General features: G+C 41.8%; 1 long non-coding RNA gene across 1 annotated transcript; it reads left to right on the top strand.

Moving 5' to 3' along the window:
- The first annotated feature begins 2,794 nt into the window (after positions 1-2,794).
- Positions 2,795-6,630, top strand: LOC134088191 (uncharacterized). Its single transcript, XR_009939917.1, has 5 exons — positions 2,795-3,076; positions 3,823-3,887; positions 4,301-4,378; positions 5,699-5,774; positions 6,118-6,630. It is a non-coding gene; the product is annotated as an uncharacterized LOC134088191 (long non-coding RNA).
- The last annotated feature ends 4,510 nt before the right edge of the window (positions 6,631-11,140 follow it).

Below are 11,140 nucleotides of genomic sequence, written 5' to 3'. Positions count from 1 at the left end.
ATTAGAATCATGGGTGCCTCAGATTTGACCGCTGGGGGCCATGGTGGCCATTTTTCACATAGATCTCCTTCTCAGGAGCACTTCACCATTTTTTCATATTAACCCTTAACTAAGACGAGTTGACAAAATAAAACGTGGTGCATTTGCAAGCAGGTAAGAGGGATAGCTATATTGTGTGGCGCAGTAATATCCTTTGCACTTTCAGTTTCACTTTGGAGTGAGGATATTAATGCGCAGAGTCTAAGTGCTCCCAATGTTATTCCGCCACACAATATAGTTATCCCTTTTGCCTGCTTAGAAATGCACCACATTTTATTTTGTCTCACCATAGTTGGTCGTGTGATTACTCGTGTAACTGTATTTTAATCGGGAAAACATGGAGGTGTTTGGTCGCTTCTAACTTCATCTCTGTTTGGATCCTAATGAATGCATTGGGCTAGCTAAATGCTATCAAAGTTGCGCCGCGCGCCATAGCCAGTGAGTGCACTTTAAGTGTTCCTTTAAGGTCACCGAGTGTGTCGGTATGAAAAATAACTTAAACAATCAGTTTCAGATAGCTCAAGTTGCTACAACCAGCAGCTAATGCAGCCAGGCAGCTACAGCGCTGCACTCTGGGGGCATGTCCTTGAACCCCCACGTACAGAGATTGACTAATAGTTACATATTTTACAATAAATGTAATTCTTCACACATACAGTACTCATGGACAAGGCCCATGTAGCCCCTGTCACACCAGCTATGCCATATGCAAGTAAAGTGTGATTAGAATTTATGCAGTCAGAATTAAGAATCATTCAAGAATGTACATGTAGTCACTTACAGTAGCTGTTGCTTTTATCCAAAAAGACTTACAAAAAGAGGGAATGAGGGCAATGACATGTTAGTGCAGCATTATACTATTCAGCACAGGATGACAGTTTGCGCAAAGTTAAGTCAAGGGAATAGGTACAGTATAGTATAGTATAGTCTAGTGGTAAGTGTTAGATGAGCATGCCCAGTTGTTTAGTGTAGAAGAGGAGGTAGTCTCTGAAGGGTTGGGTCTTCAGGAGGTTTTTGAAGACAGAGAAGGACGCTCCTGCTCTGGTAGGAACTGCTAGTGCATTCCACCAACAATTGGATTCAGAAGTGGACATTTTCCACAACATTCTTCTTTAATCTCAAAACTTGCCCCAACATTCAGCAGTCATGGGCTTTATGCAGCTGCCTAGTCCTCTGAGGCAAGGCCTTTATTGGTTGGATTTTTCTGATTTTTTTGTGCTCCTGCTCCTAAAATATGCGCTGGAGTCCGGTGCTCAGAGGCGGCAGCTTGCGTCTCCGCTGAGGGAGGAGGTGGTGTGTAATGTTCCTCGGACAGAAGCGGCTTCCCCCACAGCTACAGACATCATTTATTTTACACATGAGGAAAGTTTGGATTGCCCTGAGCGTACGGATGGCAGAGCCAGGCGGTGTTCATTGGAGGAGTGAACTGGTCTGGACGTACATGTTCCAGACAGCTATAGGTAGCCAATGGAGTTCAGTGTTTTTTGCAGACACCTACAGGTAGCCAATGGAGTTCAGTGGTTTTTGCAGACACCTACAGGAAGCCAATGGAGTTCAGTGGTCTCAATCTCGACCTGAATCTTCAGGACAAATGGCATATAAACCCCATTCCCCACATCCCCATTCGAGCAGCTGTTAGTCCAAACACGTCTTTTCAAGTGCATGAACTGCCAAAACGTGAATGTCAGAAACATGATTAGCCTACTATGTGTAGCTGCAGAGAAGGCAGCTGAATAAATAAATAAATAAGTCAATAAATATAGGAATAAAAATACATAGTTCATAAGTTCATGAATACACATTTATGAATAAATAGTCAAGAAGTGAGAAGAATAATTCAATGTTAAAAACATATCTTTATTTGTGTTCATTTCATTGGAGTTTCACTTAGAATGTATCATGACTCATGCCGGAACCAAAGTTCTGAAGTCAGAGGTGATGGCAGGGCACTGTTAGAAGGGAATGGTATCATTTTGGACCATGCAGCACGCAGCACGGCTGTGCTAGAAAGTTTGGTGTATTTCGTACAGCATATAAGAGATTAAGTTAGTAAGATATAAGTTTAGTGTAATGTGAAGACCTGAAGACCTGTTGGTTTTATTTCTCTCAAGCACAAGCGGCCAATGAGGTAAAGTTTATATCTTGCTGCTATTTGTGTTAATGTTAAAGCTAACCTGGCTAATTTACGTTTCACTATGTAACCGTAAGGTATACGCAATGTATGTAGTCTCTATAAGAATGTAATGTATGTTTCGTGTTTTCTGTATGTCCAGTTCTCACGGCACGCATTTGCACTGAAGTGTGAATAAATGTCAGTAAATGGAAAAGAACGACTTGGTTTCGTGATTTCGACTTGAGAGGAGTAACAGTGAGAACTCAGCCAGCTCGACACGAGGCAGAAAGATGACCTTCCTCCCGCTGTCGACGGAGCTACAAGCAAGTTTCTCGAAGTTTCGCCGTACTCAACATTGAAAGACTGTGGATGTACCGGTAATTTAGCATTGTGTGGCTAAGCCAACAAGACGTTTAAAGCAAGTTGAACGTGAAGTGGAGTAGCCTCATCAACTGCGTCAAAAGGACTATTTAAAGTGTTGCAGTCAATCGTTCTGGTTGCACATAATTATATGTTTAAGTGAAAGTAAAGTGAATGCAAATGCTATAAGTTTAAGTGAATGCAAATGCATATTTAAAGTGCAACTAAAGTTTAAAGTCTAAATAAGGTTTAAAGTGCCACATTTTCTGGTTAGCCTCCCAGACAGCACGTTCAGTCTTGCCGACGTCGGCAATTGGAGGGCACCAGCGGCAAAGGATCGGCAGGGTTTTTTCCCCATGCACATCAAATAAAACTTGTCAGTTTAGGTGGGCAAATCATCGGCGGGACGAGTCTACCCGACAGCGCACATTGGAGATCGGCGGAGGAACCGTGAAGAACCATTTAGCCGATCCCGCTTCTTTTTTTTTTGAATGCTGCCTGCTGCCGACGAGTATGAGAAGTCCGTTCGTTGGTCCACATCAAGCTGGCTGTGTAAGCACGAAGGTACGTTGAGCTTGTGTAAAATCCGTATGTCGCAAATGATATGATGATTTAATATATGATATGATATGATAGCAGCTATGATATATCATATTTGGTAAAATGCATAATACGGTGTAGATTAACCTTTTGAAGATAATAACGTTAGCAGCTAACGGTTACACAAGACGTTTCTCAAACTATCTGGTTAGCTGCTAACTGCTAACTTACATGTATATATATGGCTAACTTAGGATAACACATAAGTAAACTCATTGTAGAAGTGTTTTAAATCAGATATTGTATCCTATGACGTCTGTTGTGGCTATAAAATGCTTTAACGGGATGTGTTTTTAGCAAACGTCAGGTAGGTAGCTAGCGCTAGCGTTAGCGTTAGCGCTGGCCGTACACAGCGAAATAACCGGAAGTAGAGCGGACGCCGCCTGCAGAGATGGAAAACTCCAGCTTCAGAAAGTAAAAATCCAGCCATGTATTGGTTCCACCTGTGCACTTATCACAGGTGATCTCATTAATTAGCTGCTGTAGCTGAAGACTTGTGGTAATTAGAATCAGCTGGTTTAAGTGAATGGTTGGCATAGATATGATATGTGGTAGGACTTTTATTTTCTGAAGCTGGACTTTTTCACCTCTGCATGTCTGTGAGTGCTTAACTAATAAGTAAACGTCTAAGTTTCTTTATATGTGATGCATTGGGTTAGCTCTGGATGATGATGTGCTTTGTGTAAAGGCTCTTTTTCTGTATTTCCTAGTGCCACAAGATGATTGGCAGCAAGAGTCAACCAGTGATGAAGGGATGCGCTCAACTGAATACAAGGTAATTAACAAAATTGTCACACAGACACTCAGTGCGGTTACATGACCAGTCCAGTCAAGTCATCTAGTCTATTCTGCAATCTGACTAGTTGTCTTAGTCTAAAACTATACAGTCAAGTTAGTTTGACCTGAGAGCATGGTGGCTAGTTAGCAGGTCTCTTTAGATTAAAGACAATATTTCTACAATTAATTAATACTATAATATGTATTCTGCCTGTTTCGGTTTTAATATGGGTTGAAAGAAAAGTCTCTCTCTCTCTCTCTCTCTCTCTGTTCTTTGATGTAGGCTGTGCAGAGTGCAAAAAGGCTGCCCTCATTCATACGGTCATTCTGACTGAATCTGATATGATCTGATACTGATTACCTGAAAATCATTTATCTTTGTTTTAACCGTTTTGATCTTTGTGTTTCAAGTGTCTGTGAACACAAACATGCAGCAGAGTCGTGAAACCCCTCAATCCCGTCCAGGCCTTCCAAACAGGACTCCTCTAAGTAAGACATATTTTAGTGTATGATGTGTTTTAAGTGTCTATACTTCGTTCACACCAAGAACGATAACGATAAAAGCGTCCACACAGGCCAACGATAAGAAAAGTCACTCATGTTAAAGGGATAATCCGGAGTGAAATGCACTTTAGATCAATTTTTCGGACTATTGGGAGTACATACGTTGAGTTGACACCAAAATCATGTCATTCGGATGTATTTTGAGAAAGTTCGCGCTCACCGTTTTTAGCCAAAACTCGTTAGCCTGGAAGTGACCGGGGCGTGTCCTTTCGCCGCTACAAAACGCTATTTTTATACCTCTTCTACTGTTCCAAACAACACTACACTTACGTGGTAGTGAGTAGAGGTTCCCTAAAGCCAAACCGAAGTATCCGCACGTCTTTATGTGGTCGGATAGAGAGTCCAGAATGAATTTAATCGAGTCCGTACCTTTCCGGAAATGTTAGTAAAGTGTTGTGAAAACGTTGCTAGCTGCAACAGCGACATTTCCGGAAAGGTACTGACTCGATTAAATTCATTCTGGACTCTCTATCCGACCACATAAAGACGTGGGGATACTTCGGTTTGGCTTTAGGGACCCTCTACTCACTACCACGTAAGTGTAGTGTTGTTTGGAACAGTAGAAGAGGTATAAATATAGCGTTTTGTAGCGGCGAAATGACATGCCCGAGTCACCTCCAGGCTAACGAGTTTTGGCTAAAAACGGTGAGCTCGAACTTTCTCAAAATACATCCGAATGACATGATTTTGGTGTCAACTCAACGTATGTGCTCCCAATAGTCCGAAAAATTGATCTAAAGTGCATTTCACTCCGGATTATCCCTTTAATGAATGTGATGGCTAGAATATTATGGGTTCTGATTGGCTGTTAGTTTTCTATCGTTCTCAAAATCACTCTGAAAGGGATCAACAACGATATCGTTCTTGATGTCGTTATCGTTATAGTTTATGTGTGAACGTTGTCATTCATATTAACGAGAGCGATATTTATTTATAGTTATCGTTCTTGGTGTGAATGGGCCTTTAGTCTGTGTTATGGTAGGCTAGAGGCTGACACAGATGGGACTTGGTAGTCACTAGAGTAGCTAGCAGCCTGTTTTGTTTTTAATTTGGGTAGGAAGAAAAGTGTGTGTGTCTGTCTCTCTCTCTCTCTGCCGGTTCTTTGATGTAGGCTAGGCTGAGCAAAAAGTGCAAAAAGGCTGCCCTCATTCATACAGTCATTCTGACTGAATCTGATATGATCTAATACTAATTACCTGAAAGAATCAATCTTTGTTTTAACCGTTTTAATCTTTGTGTTTCAAGTGTCTGTGAACACACACGCAGCATGGTTGTGAAACCCTTCAATCCCATCCAGGCCTTCCACACAGGACCCCTCCAAGTAAGACATATTTTAGTATATGATGTGTTTTTATGTGTCTATACTGTGTTATGGTAGGCTAGAGGCTGAGACGGAGATTGCACTTGGTAGTCACTTTTGGTCTCACACACACACACACACACACACACACACAGTTCTATTAAAAAACAAGACATTTCATACTATGTATTTTTGTTAACCTCTATGGTCAAAGATCAGAAAGTGCTAGATCAGTTCCTGCTGGATGCACAGGTATTTTTGGCAGGTTCTCTCTGCTGTTGTCAGTAAACTACTGTATTATGCGCATTGCTTGTTAATTATGTGTTGTCTAATTTTGTGTATTTTCTTCCTGTACTTTCCCCAGCTGTTGAAAAGCTGAGCAGGTTGGACTCCAGCTGAAAATGGACTATGTAAAACAACTCCAAAAAACAATGCACAATACACCTTCATTTTGACAATAGGCCTATTTCATATTTTATAGCTGATTCTGGTTATTTTCCAATAATCTTCTTTACACTAGATTTAAATGTAATGTAAATTAATGACATATAGCTTCTGTTTAATACAAACATAACAGCTGCATGTACACTATACTGGCCATCCCCAAACTTCCCACAAAGTTGGGAGCATGGAATTGTCCATAGTCACGTCTGCAGTCGTCTACATTAAGTCGAATCCACCTATTGATTGACTGACTGACTGACTGGCTGTTTTATTTTAAACTGACAGACTATTTGAAGGGATTTGTTATTTTTGTTGTTTTTGTCAATGTGATTAGGTGAGTGTTGAAATAAATGTGAATTAAATAAATGAGTTGAGTATTGAAATAAATGTTTTGATATTTTGCAAAGACCAAGTAAAATAAATGTCCAAGGTCATCTCCAGATGCCCTCCTATTTTGTTATTTCTCTCATTCAACCATCAAACTTGATATCACTGATCCATTCTTGTTTTCTGTTAGACTGGCATTCCCAGGTTGCCAGTAGCCTAAACGGGCTTTGCTTACTTTTCAACTAGCTCCCGTCAAATTGTTAAGGAAGCCGTGTCACGTTATTAGTGGAATATCACATAACTGTTGTTGATAGGCTACACAATAGGAAACGTGTGAACACGATCTGAAAGCAGCTAGCCTAAGCAAATCAATAAGACCTAATATAACGGTGGGATCCTAGTAGAGTGGCGGAAAGCATTCAAACGTCTCGCTCCTTTTGACTTAACTTTGGAAGGGCTGATTTTCGAGAGACGTAGCCGAAGATCAGCTGTTCCAGTGTTAAGTCAATGGGAGAGCGGCGTCCGAATGCTTTCCGCCACTCTAGTGGGACCGCGCCGCATAGGTCATGATAATATCGGGTTTAGGTGGGCTCACGGTCGGCAATCATTCTAATGCCGACATCTTCCCGACATCTTGCCGATTAGCAACCGATCTGCATAGGACATCGAGCCGAGGCATTTTATGTCGGCGCAGGCACACCGCCCCGACGTCGGCAAGAGCTAAATTGCTGTCTGGGCTACTTATGTGTTTTTGATATTTGGATGTGGGCTATTTAAGGTCAACTTATTGACAATTTCATCTTTATTATTTGCCATTAAGCCATTCTTGGAGTGTAGATTCAGTTTAAAGGTGCATAACACGGTAGTGTTAGCAAAGTGATTTCTAAGTTTGAGAAGCTGCTCTCTTTAGTATTTAGTGAAGTAGGCTAAGTCACTCTCCTGCCATATAAGCACATTTATAACCTGACAATTAAGTCATTTTGGTTTATATCGATATTACATTTAAACAAGTGTGATAAGTTAACAAGTTAAATTAGTTAAGGTAAAAATATTCAAAGTAAAGCTCAATTACTTAATTTCAATTACAAGCAAGCTAACTAAACTCTAGTTTAAGGCCAATTAGCATACTAAAATGAATGTTGATGACTCTGCAACTAAAAATCAAGACCCAAAGATGATGAATGAAGCTGAAGAGCAGCAGACTGAACACATTGACAATGAACCTTTAGAAGCAGACCGTTCAAATGAGATTGAAGTAAATACAGACACTAATGGTGCTGCAGAAAAGGAATTAGAGACCGGTAAGAGAATAAGAACACTTACTGAAAAGGCTCAAGAACTCTATGACGACAAATTGAAAAAGCTTCAACATCATTTTATTAAAGCATATGAGAAATGGAAAGTTCTTGCAAAGGAGGCTAAAAGGGCACTCAATCAATCATCCTTGAGAGATGTTCTACAAGACCTCAAGACTAAAATTAATTCTGCTGATACTGAAGTAAAACAAAGATATGAAGATGTACGGCAACACAGCGTTCCTGATGGAGACATCCGCCGTCGGGTAGACACTTGTGACGCTGTATCAAGGCAGATCCTGGAACGGCTATGTAGTCTTCTTAATGATGCCACAGATCAAGCATTGCATGCAAGGCAAGCACCATGGACTCAAACTGGCTCTGTGTTTTCATCTATAGAATCCAAAGGTACTTCAAGTAAAGGATCAAGACGTTCAAGCCTGTCCTCCACAAGGAAACAGGAAGCGGCAGCCGAGTTAGCTGCAACCCAAGCCACCTTGAAAATCCTGAAAGAAATGGAACATGAAGAACAAGAGCTTGAAAGACTTGAAGCAGAGAATAGAAAGAAGCTTGCACTTCAAGAAGCAGAAAATGCTGAAAGACTGAAGTTGTTGGAAGAGAAGCGCAGACAGTTAGAGCGTTTAGAAACAACTAAAAGGATGAATGCTGCCAGAGCAAGACTTCAAGTTTATGAACAAGACGTGGGCTCAGATGAAGAGATATCAGAGCTTCTTCACAACCATGAGCTGTTGCAGCATCCACCCAAGCCAAAGACTCTTCTAGAGCATCATGTGCCTTCACATTCTGCCATAAGAAGACATCACACCACAAGCCATGAACCTGCTAGGCCCACTTATCAAGACAGTGGAACAATATCACTTGCCGAAGCAATAGCAGAGTCCATAAATGCAAGCCGTCTTCCAGTGCCAGAGCCACCTGCCTTCAATGGAGACCCAATAAGGTACAAGGACTGGAAGATGTCGTTTCAAACACTGATAGGCCGGAAGAACATTCCCGTGAATGAAAAAATATATTACCTCCGCAAATATGTCACAGGACCTGCAAAGAAAGCCATTGAAAGTTATTTCCTCTTGGGCACGGACAAAGCCTACGAGTCAGCATGGGAAGTATTGGAAGAAAGATATGGCAGTCCCTTCGTAGTCGCTAAAGCTTTCCGGGATAAACTAAATTCATGGCCTAAGATAGGACCCAAAGACAGCGTTGAATTAAGAGAATTCTCAGACTTCCTTCGAGGTTGTCAAGCAGCAATGTCTGAAATTAAGAGTCTCGAAGTCCTGCATGACTGCAGCGAAAACCAAAAAATGCTAAGCAAGCTTCCTGACTGGTTAACCGCCAGATGGAACAGAAAGGTGATTGACCTTCAAGAAGCCACTAGAGCTTTTCCAAGCTTCAACCAGTTTGTTGAATTTATGGCTAGAGAGGCTAAGATAGCTTGTAATCCCATGACCTCTCTTCATGCTCTTAAGTCTGGTGAAGGTGAAAAGGTGAAGCCACCCAAGGTTCGAAATGTTGGTGCAAAGGTGCTGGCAAGTGGATCTGAAGAGAAAACAGATACCAAGGTACAAAAGGGCGATGCTAAAGCATGCATGTTTTGTGAGAAGGCAAATCATAGCATTCACACATGCCGAAAATTCATGGAGAAGTCTGTCACTGAACGAGTAAAGTATGTGCAAACAAAGAAGTTGTGTTTTGGATGTTTAAAGCCAGGACATCATTCAAAGAACTGTGAAAGGAGAAGTGTGTGTAACATGTGCAAGGGGAAACATCCCACATGTTTACATGAAGACCGCACCAAGGCGGATGAAAAGAAAGGTAATGAAGTTGATGGACAAGGAGAGAGTGGAAACCAGCTGAAGGAGAAAGAAAGGTCAAAGGAACGGACAGAGTCGAAAGAGAGTAGTGAAACATCAAGCATAGCTACATCTAATCAAGTAACACAGAACAGGAACAGCACATATGCATCCACAATAGTGCCAGTGTGGCTGTCAACAACAAGTCACCCAGAGACTGAAGTCCTTGTGTATGCTCTTCTGGACAGTCAGAGCGATAGCACCTTTATCCTGCAAGAAAAGGCAGACACTCTTGATGCACAAAGGGAGCCTGTGCAATTAAAGCTTTCCACACTTTCATCTAAACAAACTGTTTTTCCAAGTCACAAGTTAACTGGGTTGCTGGTCAGAGGCTTTTATTCCTCCAAGAAAATCCCTCTTCCAGTGACCTATTCCCGAGAGTTTATTCCTGCTAGTCTAAGTCACATTCCTACACCTAAAACAGCAAGAGCATGGTCTCACCTAGAGCACCTTGCTGAAGAAATTGCCCCTTTAATTGACTGTGACATAGGTTTGCTAATAGGGTACAACTGTTCTCAAGCCCTGTTGCCCAGAGAAATTGTATCAGGCAAGGATGACGAGCCATTTGCAGTAAGAACTGACCTTGGTTGGAGCATTGTTGGTTGCGTCGATCCCTGTGTTGATTATGGTGATGCCATTGGAAGCAGCCATAGAATTGTTGTGAGACAGGTTACACCTTGTCTACAGTCATCTGTTAATCTAACAAGTCAAGTTCAGTATGTGTGCAGAACACAAGTCAAGGAATTCATTGCTCCTACAGATGTGCTGAAGGCGCTTGAGTCAGAATTTAGTGAGAGGAATGTGGAAGATGCTCAGTTCTCTCAGGAAGACCTTCGCTTCATCTCAATGGTGGAGGAGGGTATAAAGATACGGTCAGATGGACGTTGTGAATTGCCCCTGCCGTTAAAAGAAAACAAGCCATGTCCGTCAAACAGAAAGTGTGCAGATCACAGACTCAAGTGTTTGAAAGGACTAGAAGATCAAGACTTCATAAGATTCCTGTGGTGGGAGAACAGAGATGTTAAGTCAGAGCCATCAGTCTACCGGACAAAAGTGCACCTATTCGGTGCAGCTTCGTCACCTGGCTGTGCAAACTACGGCCTCAAGCACATTACCGCACAAGGACAAGGTCGATTCAGTGAAACATCTATCCGCTTCATTGAAAGGAATGTTCATGTGGATGGTGGTCTGATAAGTGTCTCAACAAATGAAGAAGCCATACAGTTAGTGAGTGAAGTCAGACAGCTCTGCAGTTCAGGAAAACTGTGTATTCACAAGTTCATATCCAACTCCAAAGAAGTGCTTGCGTCCATTCCGAAAGAAGCTGACGCTTCAAGAAGTCCAGATTTAGCTTTGGGCGAATCACAGATCGAGAGAGCCCTAGGTGTTAAAAGGTGCATCACGTCGGATCACTTCAGCTTCGGAGTAGTGGTGAATGAAAGCCCACTTT

This window comes from Sardina pilchardus, chromosome 7 (genome assembly GCF_963854185.1).
Source record: "Sardina pilchardus chromosome 7, fSarPil1.1, whole genome shotgun sequence".
NCBI lineage: Eukaryota > Metazoa > Chordata > Actinopteri > Clupeiformes > Clupeidae > Sardina > Sardina pilchardus.
This window is presented reverse-complemented; position numbering and strand designations above follow the sequence as displayed.